Source organism: Eublepharis macularius, chromosome 7 (assembly GCF_028583425.1).
Source record: "Eublepharis macularius isolate TG4126 chromosome 7, MPM_Emac_v1.0, whole genome shotgun sequence".
NCBI lineage: Eukaryota > Metazoa > Chordata > Lepidosauria > Squamata > Eublepharidae > Eublepharis > Eublepharis macularius.
The window spans coordinates 77003054-77018934 of NC_072796.1; positions in this window are offsets into that span (position 1 = coordinate 77003054).

A 15881-nucleotide genomic window follows, 5' to 3' on the forward strand; every position below is an offset into this window, starting at 1 on the left:
AGCTTGACCTAACTTATAGGGCTATTGTGAGATGAAAATGGCTTTGTATGATGCCCTGAGCCTGAACTCGTTGGAGAATAGACAGGATAAAAGTCCTCTCTATATCCCAAATCACAAAGATGCTGCATAGAGTAGGTTAAGGTGAATCACTTCAGCAGCAGAAGACAGCCCAGGCAAAAGGGAATACACAGTCCACATTTTTGGCTGAGAAGGAAAGTGCTGGCTATTTGCCTTGGCAGCTGGAAGAGTACAAATGCAAAAAGGACCAAAAACATCTTTCTTTTCTGTCTTTGTTTATTCAACTACTTGATCAAGTCTGTGAAGCATTGAGGTCTGTGGGCAACCAACATAAGCTTCAAACTACTATGCTGTTGCTTAATTTGACGCCCTTTAATAAGGTAAACTCTGTAAGGCCTCTTTAAAAGACTGGCGCAAAATAAAATCCAGGATATACTACAATATAAGTAATGCTCAGATTGCAACTAGAGATGGGCACGAACTGAAATATGAACCAAAATTAAGCACGAACCAGGCCAGTTCGTGGTTCGCGAACCACGGTTCATCAGATCCCATTTCTGGTGAACCGCACGAACTTTTAGGCTGGTTCGTTTGGTTCGTGATTGCAGACAGCCTGGTGCCAATCAGTCAGTTTCCTAGGCAACAGGGGATGGATTTCCTGCAGACCTTCTGCTGACCCAGAAGTAGGGGTGTGCAAGCCAAAAATTTTCAGCTAAAGCAGAAAGCCGAAAGAGGATTCTCTTTCATATAAGCCGAAAGCCGAAACGGCCAGCCGTTTCGGCTTTCGGCTTTCTGCTTACTTTCGGCTTTCGGCTTTTTCAATGGGAAAATGCCTCCGGCGTCTTCCCGGACGTCTGGGGGAGGCATTTTCCCACCGAATCAGCCCATAATTGGTGGGGACCTTCCTCTAACCCCTCTCTACAAACCCCCCAAGTTTCAGACCGATTGGACTTTGGGGGACCATGTTATGGTCCCCCAAAGCAGGTCCCCCTATCCTCCCATAAGAAAGCGAAGGAGCAGCATATTGTTAGCATGCTGCTGCTCATCTTCTTCATTATTTCCTATGGGGAAAAATGAAGAAGCAGGCTTCCTTTGCCAGGGGTGGCATTTTGCATGCAAAATGCCCCCTTACCCTCAGGGGCCCTTCTCCCACCCTTCCTCCCACCCCCCACCAAGGCTCAGCCTGCTCCCACTTGGGGGGGCCATTTCATGGCCTCCCCAAGTAGGTGCTCTGCTCTCATCTCTACCACTGACAGCTGGGGGAAGCTTGTCTTGCAAAATGCCCCCCAGCCCTCAGGGGCCCTTCTCCCACCCCTCCTCCCACCCCCACCAAGGCTCAGCCTGCTCCCACTTGGGGGGGCCATTTCATGGCCTCCCCAAGTAGGTGCTCTGCTCTCATCTCTACCACTGACAGCTGGGGGAGGCTTGTCTTGCAGGGGTGGCATTTTGCATGCAAAATGCCCCCCAGCCCTCTGGGACCCTTCTCCCACCCTTCCTCCCACCCCCCACCAAGGCTCAGACTGCTCCCACTTGGGGGGGCCATTTCATGGCCTCCCCATGTAGGTGCTCTTTTCTCTACCACTGACAGCTGGGGGAGGCTTGTCTTGCCAGGGGTGGCATTTTGCATGCAAAATGCCCCCCAGCCCTCTGGGGCCCTTCTCCCACCCTTCCTCCCACCCCCCACCAAGGCTCAGACTGCTCCCACTTGGGGGGGCCATTTCATGGCCTCCCCAAGTAGGTCCTCTCAGCCCCTAAAGTCCACCCCTTACAGCCCCACACAAACCCAATTCCCCCCCAGCTGCCACACACAGACCCAAATCCCCACATTAGCCCCTCACAGACCCAAATCCACCCCCACCTGCCCCACACCCATAACCAGCCATCTCTGTAGGTGGTGGGGGAATTTGAGGGAGGGTGTCTGTGGTTCAGGTGCTCTTTCACAGGGACCAGCTGGCACTCAGAAGTGTGCCCACCATTGTGGCACCCCTGGGCTGTGCAGAATTGCCCAGGGAAAGAGAGTTTAGAAGTTCCCAGCATAGGGAACAAAGGGAGAGGGCTGGCCTTTGCCAGCCTGTTCCTGGGGTTATGGGTGTGGGGCAGGTGGGGGTGGATTTGGGTCTGTGAGGGGCTAATGTCTGGTGCCTTGCTCAACTGTTTTTTTTATTATTATTATGCCGTTATAAATAAAAAACTTCCAGTCTTGCTTAAGACCTTCTCACTGCTGGCACACTATTCTCCGGCAAAAAGACAAAGAGGGAAACTCCCACGGGTAACTGAAAAGACTCACAGTCCAACATGTAATTTACAATAAAGTGAAAAAGTTTTTAAAGTGCAAGTGCGAGTGCTACTATATTCATACCACATATAATGCAATTCATTGGCGCGAGAGAATGCACTGCCGCCTAGTTCCGGGTTGATTATTGGTATTAAGAATGTGCTCCTATACCTTTGATGTGATGTGAAGCACGCTCCTGACGAAGTGGGCACGAAATCTGATGTTCGTAGCCGGCCCCAAATTGAGCGTGACGGAGGGCTTTTCTAATGGCTTGCGCATCCTCATCCATCCTCATGGAGGAATTGATATACTGAAGGAGTTATAAATATCGAGAGAACGCACAGGACACATCAAAAGAACTTTCTTACCTTCAGAGTCTTTTACTGCACCCGGCAGATAATATCAATATTATATCATTATAGCTGTAGAGTCTTTTTGACTATATTTACTGATATTGATGTAGTTGTATGTGAATGAATTGCATTATATGTGGTATGAATATAGTAGCACTCGCACTTGCACTTTAAAAACTTCACTTTATTGTAAATTACGTGTTGGACTGTGAGTCTTTTCAGTTACCCGTGGGAGTTTCCCTCTTTGTCTTTTTGCCGGTTGATTACGGGTACGGCCATTATTGCTAGCAGCAGGCACACTATTCTCAGCAGAGACATCAGTTTAGTACTAGGGAAAGATCAAGTGAGGTTGCACTCTTTACATGCCTATGGTAAGAAGCAAACCCAAGCAGCGAACCAACAGCAACTAGTGGACTGATCCCTGGTTGCAGAGCGACAATTTCCACAACAATGATTTTCTGACCTAGATGCGATGTTTTCACGAACCAAACGAACCGGTTCGCAAACCAGAGGCAGGTCGTGAAAGTTCATGGTTCGTTGTTCGTGAAATTTGACGAACCACAAACCACATGGTTTGGTTTTTCCCCGGTTCATGCCCATCTCTAATTGCAACATTCACCTTCAAAGAGAATACTGTAAGCACTGCACAGATTATTCAGGCAGTTTTTGAATGCAAGCTGATCTCAAGGTGTTTATTGCAAACTCAAATTTTGTAGTGCTTGTTGGTTATATTTCTCTATCTATCCATATGTAGCTTGCATTGCCTTAAAGGAAAATAAAAGGCCTAGAACTCACCAGTTTTTTATGGATTTTCTATGATGGCAAACATTCCCAGAATGTATTATCGAAGGCTTTCACGGCCGGAGAATGATGGTTGTTGTGGGTTTTCCGGGCTGTATTGCCGTGGTCTTGGCATTGCAGTTCCTGACGTTTCGCCAGCAGCTGTGGCTGGCATCTTCAGAGGTGTAGCACCAAAAGACAGAGATCTCTCAGTGTCACACTGCTGGCGAAACGTCAGGAACTGCAATGCCAAGACCACGGCAATACAGCCCGGAAAACCCACAACAACCATCATTCCCAGAATGTCTTTCATTTTTCCAGGGCTGGAATAATGAAAGACATTGTCCTGCTGATCTGAGCTTCTTTAAACCAAACCCCTTATTTTTTGCTTGCTCATTGTCTTTTGTATTTTTTCATTTTCAGTGTGATGGTGAAAAATTAACACATGAACCCACACAATCCTAGGGGGAAGAAGCATGCATGCAGTATAAACAAGCAAAGAGTACCAAAGGATATTTAAACATTAAGAAATGCACAAAGTGGCACTGATGTAAACATGAACCCCTCCTTAGCTGTTGCAGAACCTAGTAGATTAAAGAGCACTGTTGGAATGTGGAAAACTCAGATTCAAACCCTTGATCAGCTAGGAAGCTCACTGGACTTTAGTACAGTTTTGAATTCCTTTGAGGAAGGTCAAGACGACATACATGCAGTAAATACATTTTCCTGTTTTGCCCTCTATTTGTGTACTAATCGCTTTCCTGCAGTGTTGCTGACAGTTCTCATGTTGTGCAATGCTTTCATCCTAAACTGGTCCTCCTGAACCACCAGGCGGTCAGGCACATGATCCTGAGGGGAAACAAAATACAAGAGACGGGGAGCTGTTCTAAACAAATCCTTCCAAAAAGAGACAAAAGAAGTTCCACTGTATTGGGCACTATTAATGAGAGAGTACTGGAGACATTTTCTCAGCAGGCAGTGAATCTCATAATCATGTTGCTGTTGAAAGCTTGGCAGAGAATGCTGGAGGAATCTCTGTTTATTTCCAGCTTGGGTTATTTCTACCTACTTCCTTTAAGGCAATAGCCGCTTCTACAGTGCTAAGTGGGACAATAGCCTAGCACAAGTGTTCTGGGGGCCTTCTTCTGAACAATTAAGGAGCTAAGTTGTGAGGCTCAGACTTGGCTATCCTGCCAGATTTTTCTCCTCCTCTCACAAAAAGGTTTTTAATCTATGTGTGGTACACAGAGATTTTGTTTTGTTTTTGGCATAAGCGTAGTTGCTTGAAAGAGAGTGCTCTATTGTATAGGGTGCCCACATTTCAAACATTTCCATGGAAGTGAATTCACACTTAGGGAACTGAAACTAGAAGACAGTGTTGTTTATTCAGTAAGAGAGAACACATGGCTGCAGAGAATATTACTAATTCAACTATAGCATCAGGTGTCATATGTATTTAGTCATTTAAATATTTGTATACTGAACTTTTCCCCTTATAGTTTTCAAGGCAGATCACAGTTTTCTAAAAGCAACAGATACAAATTAAAACAGTCACTGTCCAAGGGCCACAACCTAGCTCATGCCTATCAAATGTCTATTGAAAAGCTCAATCTTGCATCACTTCTTAAATTCTTCTAAGGAGTCTGATCAATTGTCTGATCTTCTCTGTAAGGCCATTCCATGGTCATGGGTCTATCACTGAGAAAGTCTGCAACTAAGCTGCAGCTGTTAAGATCTCTATGAAGACCCATTTAGGAGGAGCTGCTGGGCAGAGCAGTTGACAACCAATAGGACAGAGGCGGTCTTGCAAGTACAGTATGTCGGTCCCAGTCCATTAAGGCAATGAATATATCTGACATAATAAGAAGAATGTAATAGTTTCTTGTGCACTCAAGAACCATTTTGTCCTAGTAAGTTTTATGTGCCTGACTGTTTTTTCCATCAAACCTTGGTTCAGGTGATCTCTTTGATATGAGAAGTCTTTGAAGACCTTCCTCTTGGGAGTGAGCTCAACATGTGCTCTGCTTGTTGGTGCTTGAGCCAAGCCCAATTGTATGGTGAGGAACCTGCAAGGACTTGCGTGAAGTACTTCACTTTCCCCTGAACCCCTTCCCCCACACTGGATTTTATTATTTGCCTCCATTGATTTGAACTTGATTACCCTGTACTTGCATTTTTCAATTATTTGGTTACTTATGTATGATTTATTTTGCATCTTGCCAATCAGTTGATTACTTGTGTGTGTTTTAGACTACATTTATTTTTGCATTTACATTGTATGATTCGCTGCATTACTCTTTATTGTTTAAAGTTTTACTGTTTTGCATTCAAGTAGAATGATAGTTACAGATTCTTCTTCCTCCTGCCTTCTTAGTCCATGAGAGAGCAGCCATTGGTTTCCAAAATTGTTTCTACTTTTAAATTCTCCCATTTTTCTAGATGATGGCTCTGCCTCCCTTCCTCTCCTCCCTAGATTCTCCTTCCTCATTCCTACCTGCTTGAAACTTCTGATGTCTTGGCACTCCGAGAAAGTGAAATGAAGTACACCCTGTGGACATGTGGCTCCTTTGGGGGTGGGGGAGTTTGTTAGCGGTCAAACTTGCCCTCATGATATTAAGCCTTATGAAAATGACTATGCCATAAGTCCCTCTTTATATGTATTTTAAACATAAAATACTGCCCAAGCCGGGCAGAAATATTGAAGCCGGGTCCAAGCCGGGAGATGGACCATTAGTAGCATGTGAGATGTCAGGCAAGGCCAGCTTTCAGCCCCCATGCACTGGAGATGTGCAAAGATTCTAAGATAGTAAGGTTTTCCCAGAGTTCCTGAATTAATCACGCTAACACACACTACCAATCTTCCCTTATCCACTCTCCTGTTCTCAGGCAACCCAGGGCTGATAGCCTTACCTACACATACATCACGGGTCATCAATCATCGTTGATAACTTTAGTTCCTCCCAGGAAGACATTGTCAAACCTTCCCAGTTTATTGTCTCCCCCAGGGACAGCTCACCAGTTCATTGTCTCACCCCAGAAACAGCTTCTCAGTCCTTTAGTTCCACCTTGGGGTCAACCATTAAGTTATTGTTTTGGGGCAGAAGATGTAATCTTGCCCCAGGGCATATTCCACAGTATAATTGGACTACCCCTCTGCCATAGTTGTGTGTATGCTCTCGGATCCAGCATCCACCTTCAGACCACCATCCAAGCTCTTCTGCATTGATGCACTAGTTGCTCCGCACTGTCTCTCCTGGATGCCCTCTTCTGGATTGTAACTATCACCTAATCCCTCCAACTATATTCAATTTTCACCACTCTTTCTAGTTAGCTCAGTGTGTCATATGTGTCTTTGTGTGCTGTTGATCTTTATTATTTTAAATAACAACCCCCTTTTGAATGAAACATCTGCCTCTTCATTGAAAATGTTCTCTAGCAAGGACAATCGTATACATAGGTGGAGATCTTGCTAAGTTACTTGCCTCTCGCTGCCTCTCCTTGCACCTCACAACTCGCAAAGAGACCTCCTCATTGGATAACAAGGCTGCTAACATTCAGCATAGTGAAAATCAAGTGGTTTGTATCCAGGTCCCGATGCCTTCTGAAAGACCACCCAGATGCCAATTTTAAAATTACTAGGGTAGCTGTATGAACCAAGACATCCACAGTTCCTATTTGGGTGCTGATCACAGCCACTCCAAACCTGAAGCAAAAGGAAGGTTCCTGTTTGTGAAACCTTTCAGTCTTTGGGTTCCCTCTGAGGTTGTACCCACATGCAAATCATGGATCCAGACACAGGTTTAAATAAAACTTCAATTTATTGATAAAAAGTGTTGCAGAGCATAAAACACTCAAATTCAGGAAAAAACACACAAAACAAATAACCTATCAATTGCTTAGCTAAAATCTACCTAACTAAAACTTATAAAGCTTGCTAGCAATACATCTCTGAATAACTCTTAGCTGCTTGTTTCTCACCAAAGTTACATAACAGGTGTGCCCTCTTCCGTGCTATGCAGCATGTGGCATGCTAAGCACAGAAACAGGGTGCCTTCAGCTTCTCTCTCACACGATGGTAAAGGAAAGATAGAAAAGGGAACCTGGTATGCTGGGAAGCCATCTTTTCAGGGCTCCAGCCATCACCCTACCAACCAACAGCCAATCAGAGCCCAGCTGTCTAATTAGTGTTTCCAGCTGTGTGAAAACGGGGGGCTGAAGATAGGAACTCTCTTTCAAGGTCGAATCTACACAGAACAGAAACTGGCCTACAAGTATTAGAATCAGCAAAGGCCAGCATGTTTTTTAAAAGCTAGGCTGGAGCCTGGGCCTGCAACCACGTATACACTGAACCAAAATTCAGCCATTCTTAATAAACTTCAGGCCTTAACTCTGCACTTCCATACAGTAGCTGAGAGAAATTCTGAATCAATTTATTACTGCTTTATTCCACAAATCCTTGTGAATGGGAAAGATTTCAAGCAAATATCCAAGTCCTGGATCAGGATTCCACCCCATCCCCCACCCCGTGGTTTAAATGCTAAGACTCTGGCTTAACTAGTCCTATGACATTGTGAAATTGGGACAGACTATACTCAGAATACAGGCAGTACAAGTAATTTTAAGCAGAAGAAAGTGCGATGAATTAAGATAGTATATGTGAAATACCACAGCACAACCTATAAATCTGGATTTTGCATTGCCATTTTGTGAATGTAATCAAAGTGCTTCAAATATAAACAAGCTACTGGAGGCCTGGCAAGGTGAAAAGTACAGTTTGCTTTATTTCTAATCCAGTCATATGCATACATTATACCATCTTCATGTCAATCAAAACTTTCAAATTCATGTGGTAAATGGTGGTTGACACTGACAAAACTTCTCAATGTTCACTTTCTATGGAAGTATATTACTACTATAGCAGAGCTCAGGGCTGGATCTAGGTTGCCCGGCACCTGGGACAACCCAAGTTTGTGCGCGCTCCCAGCACTGCATGATGATGTCACAAAGTGACATCATCACACAGGGCGGGCATGCCACCAGCGGAGTGGTGGCTGGGAGGCCACCTGCGCCACTTGCCTGTCTGGCTGAGGGGGCAGCCGGCTTGCCATGCTCCCTGTCCTGCGGGGCAGACGAATGGTGCAGGCAGCCTCCCAGCCCTCCGTGCCACTCGCTTGCCCAGCAGGACAGGGAGCGCAGCAAGCCAGCCGCCCCCTCAGCCGGGCAGGCGAATGGTGCAGGCGGCCTCCCAGCCCTCCATGCCATTTGCCTGCCCAGCTGAGGGGGCGGCCAGCTTGCAGAGTGCTCCCTGTCTTGCTGGGCAGGCAAATGGCGCGGGCAGCTGCTCAGCCGCCCATGCTGCCGCTGGCACAGTCCCGGTGGCTGCCAGCTGCACCCAGCACCTCCTCTTTGGCGACGCTGGGGGCAGACTATCCCCCTGCCCCCCCTCGATCCGGCCCTGGCAGAGCTATGTGGCAATGGTATATACTGATAAATGTATAGTGCATGTACCATCAAGTTAAGAGATTTCCACAATAATATCTTGATGAAAATCTATTTAACAACAACGATAACAAAATATATTGAGTGGATTGTGGTGTGATTTATACATTAACCAGAATGCACTGTAGACTTCCTAGGTCAACTGAAGACAGTGGAACAACAAAACAGCATGACTGTAACCTATCACCAGCTAACTGAAAAATATTTTCACCCTGACAGACAATACTCTGTTTAGCTCATGATTTATAGGAGCAAGGGGTCTCTCATCAGTTCCATGTACTGGAAAGTAAACCCAAGAAATGACAAGTTTCTCATGGGATGCAATGTTCTATGAGTAGATTTTACCATCCTTGCTGTTATCCTCTTGTGTGCCACAAAACCTGAACATGTGTTATGTGCCCTCAGGCACTCACTACTGAATTTAGTTATGCAGAAAAAGACAGCATACATCAAAACATATAACAGCACAACCAGAATATGGATGCTTGCTGCCAGTTCTGCAGGATCCTCTCTGTGCCTTGTTGTTATCATGGCTGCAACAATTTTAAAAAGGCACAACTTGAAACCCTCAAAATATTTAATGTGCCAATAACTAATTTATCAAATAAAAACAAAACTGAGTTAAAATACAATATAGTTAATAAATTCCAGTCAGCTATTTGTAGCCAATTCAAATATAATTATTCATAATCAATACAGAGCACTAGATCCTTCCTATAAGCATATATGCAATGATATATTCAAACATCATTGCCCATTTTCAAACATTTAAATCATTTTAATGTTTCTAAAATACAACTATATTGAACAGAATGGGTGGGAAGGCAGTATGGTATGCCTAGTCTTGTCAGCTCTCAGAAGCTAAGCAGGAGTGGTACTAGGATGGGACGCCACCAGGGAAGACTGGGGTTGCTCTGCAGAGGAAGGCAATAGCAAACCAACTTTGCTCCTCAGCTGATTTGAAAACCCCTTGATGGAGTTGCCATAAGTCACTTGTGACTTGATGGCACACACATACACACTGAACACAAAGGAACTGCATTTTTTTTTGCAAGATACCATCACATTGAGGGCTTTGGAAATAAAGTCAGGCAATAACTAAGAAATGGAAGAATCCAAACAGCTAAGAAAATGGCAAATTTAACAAGATGTCTACTCACCTTTGCAAGGGCAGGACTCAGGGGACCAGTAGGATCACGCCTCTTTGGAGACTTGGACTATATAAGTTTCTTAGGGCAGTGGTACTTAGTTTTTTGAGGTCATGTACCCCTCTGTGAATCTGATGAAAGCTCTGTACCCCCTCCCCAGAAAAACGTGCATATATTCATAAACACAAATCCAGAGGAGTTAGCCGTGTTAGTCTGTAGTAGCAAAATAAAAAAGAGTCCAGTAGCACCTTTAAGACTAACCAATTTTATTGTAGCATAAGCTTTCGAGAATCACGTTCTCTTCGTCAGATGCATGGAGGGCAGAAGGAAACTGGTCAAATATAGAGGAGGAGAGGGGAGGGGAGGGGGGAGGAGGAGAGGGGGGGATGTAAACAACTTCTTTGATATGGAGATGCAGACAGCTCCTTTTGGTGTGGGGATCAGTTTGCTTGTGTAAAGGTTCAAAGGAGTTTGCCGTGTTAGTCTGTAGTAGCAAAATCAAAAAGAGTTCAGCAGCACCCCAGACTATCCAATTCCACTGCAGCACAAGCCTTCGATAACCACAGTCCTCCCCGCCAGATGCATCTGACAAAGAGAACTGTGGTCCTCGAAAGCCCACGCCAGGTGCCACTGGACTCCCCCTGACCCTGCCTCTGTAAAGGAAATCAGTTACCTGTGATAATGAGATAACCATTCATAGTCCCTATTCAGTCCCAGCTTGACAGAGTCAAATTTGCATATGAATTCCAATTCAGCAGCTTCCCGTTGGATTTTGTTTTTGAAAGGTTTCTGTAGTTCTGTAGTTCAACAGAATTTTTGTTTTGATGGCAATAAGTTTTGAAAACCCTAACTCATAAGGGTACATAGCAGCAAGTGGAATCAGAGCTTCCAAAACTCTCTTTGCCAGATGAAGGTAGTCTTGTGTTAAGTAATACAGGAATTTCCCAAGACTCCTCGAGTTGAATTCATGTCTCATCATTTCCTTTTCGTCAAATCAATGAGGTCATCTTTGGCAAGGTGTTAATCTTTGATGCTGACTATGTCAGCAAGAAGAGGATTACGAATCCACCTTCAGTTTTAAGGTTGTCTGAGCAGAAGTAACTTTCAAAAGAGTTCTGCAGTGTTTCAAGCTGTCTGCAGATTTCTGCCTGTGGAAAAATTGGCAAGTCTTTGTCACTCTTCAGTCTGCAGAAGAATTTCCTCCAGCATTGGAAAGTTTGCATATTTGTCCGCCTCCAATCTTCTCTTCCAGAGAGGCAACCTGGACAAAGGAGCTCATAGTTTTTCAGCAGCATCCATAATGGTGACTGCAGGGCCTAGAATCAAAAGATTTACCTCATTCATATGGACAAAAATATTCTACAAGTAAGCCAAGTGAGAGGGGACTCACCTGTATCCCAATATTGCTAGGCCTTGTTAGCAAGAATCGGCACCTCAAAATCAGACCAAGGTAAGTAATGGCAAACTATAAAGTTTATTATCGTAGAAGACCCAAATAAACTAATGCACCACAGATATCTCTGATAGTTCATATAATGCAGTGCATGTCCACTATCTTATATACCCTCTTACAAACAAACTATCAAAGAAATAGGAATATCAAATTACTTCTACAGGAATGCAAACACATCTATTAAAAATAATTAGGAGACTGACAGACAGCAAGGAACTGTTAAATGTTACATTTGACACTCTTATGGCACCTCTTGTTTTCGTTTTGCATACTGACGGGTACATCTACGAGACAATAAGGGGAGTACTGGGGATTCAAAGTCTCAGCATCTTCTCAGTCTGGAGGCCATCTCCTGTTGTAAATCATGACTCTCTGGAACATTCCCATCTCCCTCTATCTATTGTCTGAATTGTTAATTCAGCAAGGCCATTACATGTAGGTTGAAGGAGGAGCAAGGGAGGGAGGCAGCTAAGACTCATCCCAGCACAAGTCTGCTTTGAACGTATAGGTTCTACATAACTTGTATGTTTAAGTGAAAGAATTCTGTAACACCAAGCTATGAACAAACTCCTTCCTGAAAAATTGTTCTGAGAGTGGGCTTTTCTCTCAAAAAAGTGAAAATTCTGCTTACAGTTCAATCAAGCACTTCAATCCTTGTTCTCTGAAACGCCAGTAAACTTCTGTGAAGTATGGAAGAACTTCATATTTTGATTCTATAACCCCCATGGTTTAGCCTATAGGGCAGAGTTTGTATGTAGACCCAGGCAGCTGAGGAAGAGACTGGCTCTTACATACTCTTACCACCCTGAATAAGGCTGTAGTTTCCCAAAGAAGAGGACAGAAGCCTGGATTCCAGTTGCTTCATAATTGGAAAGATTGTGGCAAAAGGACTGTTATCACTTGTTGATAGATCCAGAGGAATTAGCCGTGTTAGTCTGTAGTAGCAAAATAGTAAAGAATCCAGTAGCACCTTTAAGACTAACTATCTTTACTGTAGCATAAGCTTTCGAGAACCACAGTTCTCTTTGTCAGATGCATGGAGGGTATGAAGAAACTGGCCAGATATATATAGGTGGAGAGGGGAGGGGGGAGTAGATACAAGTCAGTTTGCTTCTGATAAAGAGATCAGTTTGCTTCTGATAATGAAATAACTATTCATAGTCTCTATTCAATCCAAGTCTGACTGAGTCAAATTTACATATGAATTCCAATTCAGCAGCTTCCTGTTGGATTTTGTTTTTGAAAAGTTTCTGTTGAATTATGGTGACCTTTAAGTCCTTGGTGGAATGTCCTGGTAGATTGAAGTGTTTTTCCACTGGTTTCTGGATGTTGCCATTTTTAATGTCAGATTTGTGTCCATTTAGTCTTTTGCGCAGAGGTTGGCTGGTTTGTCCAATGTACAGAGCAGATGGACCTTGTTGGCACATGAGGGAATATATCATGTTGGAGGATGAGGAGCTGTAAGAGCCAGAGACAGTGTAGTTGACACCTTTGTGTAGATATGAGGGCAGAGTTGGCATCTGTGTCTGTTGCAGGGTTTGGTACCTGTGTTGGTGACTCTGCTAGCTGATTCATGGTTGTTAGTGAGAAGTAGTTTAAGGTTGGGGGGCTGTCTGTAGGCAAGGAGAGGTCTTCCACCCAGGGCTTGTGAGAGAGAGGCATAGTTTTACAGGTTGGGCTGTAGTTCACTGATAATATGTTGGAAGAGTTTGAGCTGGGAACTGTAGGTGACAACCAGTGGTGTTCTGTTGTTAGTTCCTTTTGGTTTGTCCTGGAGCAGACTGTTTCTGGGTACTAGTCTGGCCCTGTTGATTTGTTTCCTCACCTCATTTGGTGGGTACTGTAGCCCCCAAAATGCTTGTTTTTAATCTCTTAAGTGGGAGTCCTGATCCAGAGCATTGGAGCAGATTACAGTCGTATCTGATCCCTTTATCAGAAGCAAACTGATTTGCATCTACTCCCCCCTCCCCTTTCCTCCTATATATATCTGACCAGTTTCTTCATACCCTCCATGCATCTGACAAAGAGAACTGTGGTTCTCGAAAGCTTATGCTAGAGTAAAGTTGGTTAGTCTTAAAGGTGCTACTGGACTCTTTACTATATCACTTGGTGAGATCCGACAAGTTGAACTTGCTTACCTTGAGTGGTTTCAAAGATGTTGTTGGCTGAAAGTTTCTTTTTGTTGTACTTATGACTTTGGTTAAAGACAAGAAAAAAGTTGTATAGTTCTAATTGTTAAAAGGTTTGGCAAAGAATTTTTTCTTAACTTTTACATTCGTGTGAACAGGGCTCATTTCGAGGGGGAACGCGCAGGAACGCAGTTCCGGCAGTTCCCCGAAGAGGTCACATGCCAGGTGGCCCCGCCCACCTGACTCTCAGCCATTTTGGGCCCATTTCAGCCTGAATTGCGGCTGAAACGGCCCAGATTGGGCCTCTGACGGGTGGTGGATCACTCTCCTGCTCAGCAGTGGCCCGATCCTGACCATTTGGGGCCCCTTTTTGGCCATTTTCAGCCCCTTTCTGCCATTTTGGCCCCAATTTCGGCCCTGAATGGCCAGGATTGGGTCCAAAACAGCCAGGATAGGTGTGGCATATGCAAATCAGTTATACTAATGACACACTTCCGGTGCCAGCAAGGGGCGTGGCATATGCTAATGAGGTGTGCTAATGAGTTCCTGCAGCTCTTTTTCTACGAAATGACCCCTCTGTGTGAAAGTTTGCTTTCTAAATTAGCCCCATACAACCATACAATAGAGGTTACTCTTCCAATTTCTTGACAAAACCTCTTGGAATGGTGGACCTTTTCAGACTTCTTTCAGGATTGTTAGCAGAGTTTTAACACTAATTCATGTCAATGTAAAATGATGTGTGGCGCTTCTTTCACTCAAGCAGCAAAACCTGAGTACCAAGATTTTTCTTCCAGTCAGAGTTTTGCTTGGCAAAGAAACTTCCTACCACATTGAAGTCATTGATCTCCTTTGTCATTGTCAGGTTCTGATTGTGTTTAAGCCAAAGAGACTCCATTTTAATCCTGTCAGTATATTAAGTGTTTCTTTTGCAGGTGGCAAGCCTTCTGATGAAAGATTACAGAGAGAAGAGGAATGTTGTGTCTACATCTATCTGCTTTTCCGACACCCTTGAGAAACTTTCACTTTCTCACCCTCGGGCCGATTGTTTTGAGAACTGAGGGGGAGGATGGGGCCTGCAGGGAACTGCTATTCTGTACCTCAGCTTTGCTTGGCATTCGTAACAATTTTCAAGTTCAGCTAAGATCCGTGTATCTTGGAATGTGTACTCTATTGGTTGTTTATCTCCAGTAAAGCCTTTTGAAATCAATAGACTTTTGTCTTATTGCAAGAGTTAGGCTGAGTTGCAACTTTTAGCAAGCCACAGTCTGACAGTTATTTCCAGAAGGGGCTCACAAAATAGGAATCCTTCTTCGATGGCATTGGTGTGCTCATAACAGATGAAAACCAGGAGCTGGCTGCACTGAGAGACATCAGTAGTTGCATCCATTTGCATGCTGAAGTAAAATGGTATAGCTGCCACTTTCTCCATGACCTGCTTCAAATATTAGAAATGTCAGCTATTCTGCAATGGATGTCATCATTTGACAGAGGTACTACTTCAATTTTCTTCCGCTGTTCCAACCCACAAACCAGTGCAACCATTTCCAGGGTGCATGACTTCACCAACATCTCTCAAACCATGTGGCTTTTTTTGCTTGGCAGTGTGATAAGCAACCTTGTAGAATGCTTCAAGGCAAGGCTTTTGTGTTGGGGCAAATGCAAATTTTGGTAAAGTTCCACCCTTTTCAAATTGAGCCTTCTTCTCACATCCTCACTATCCAATGTATTTTAAGGATGGACAGACCTAACGTGATTCTTCAGCTTTGTTGGCTTCATGCTTGCATTGGCAAGAACCTTGCCAGACAAAAACATTGCAGCTTTTGCGTCCCATGAAGTTTAGTGATGAAAATAAACCCAAAGAATACATAAGCTTTCTTGTATTTTCTTTCATATTTTCCAACTTAAACTAGGCCTGCAAAATAAAAAAAAGGCACTGGCCTCTTCCACATGCTCAACTTTACAGTGGGCTTTCACGGTATTTGGTCTGTAAGGATCAGATCTGCTTATTCATTGGTTCTGTCCCTCATAAAGCTTTGATTCTTCAATTCTGCACTTGAAGGAGTCAAACCAAAGTGGTGTCTGGTTTTTATTTCTGCACTAGAAAAATGCCCTGTTTCTACTGCGGGTGTTCTGGGGGAAGATGACATCTTTGCAGATTTGTCAATGTGTGTGTGTGGGGGGGAGGGGGTTGCACATGCATTATAATGTTGTAACATTTGGACATTA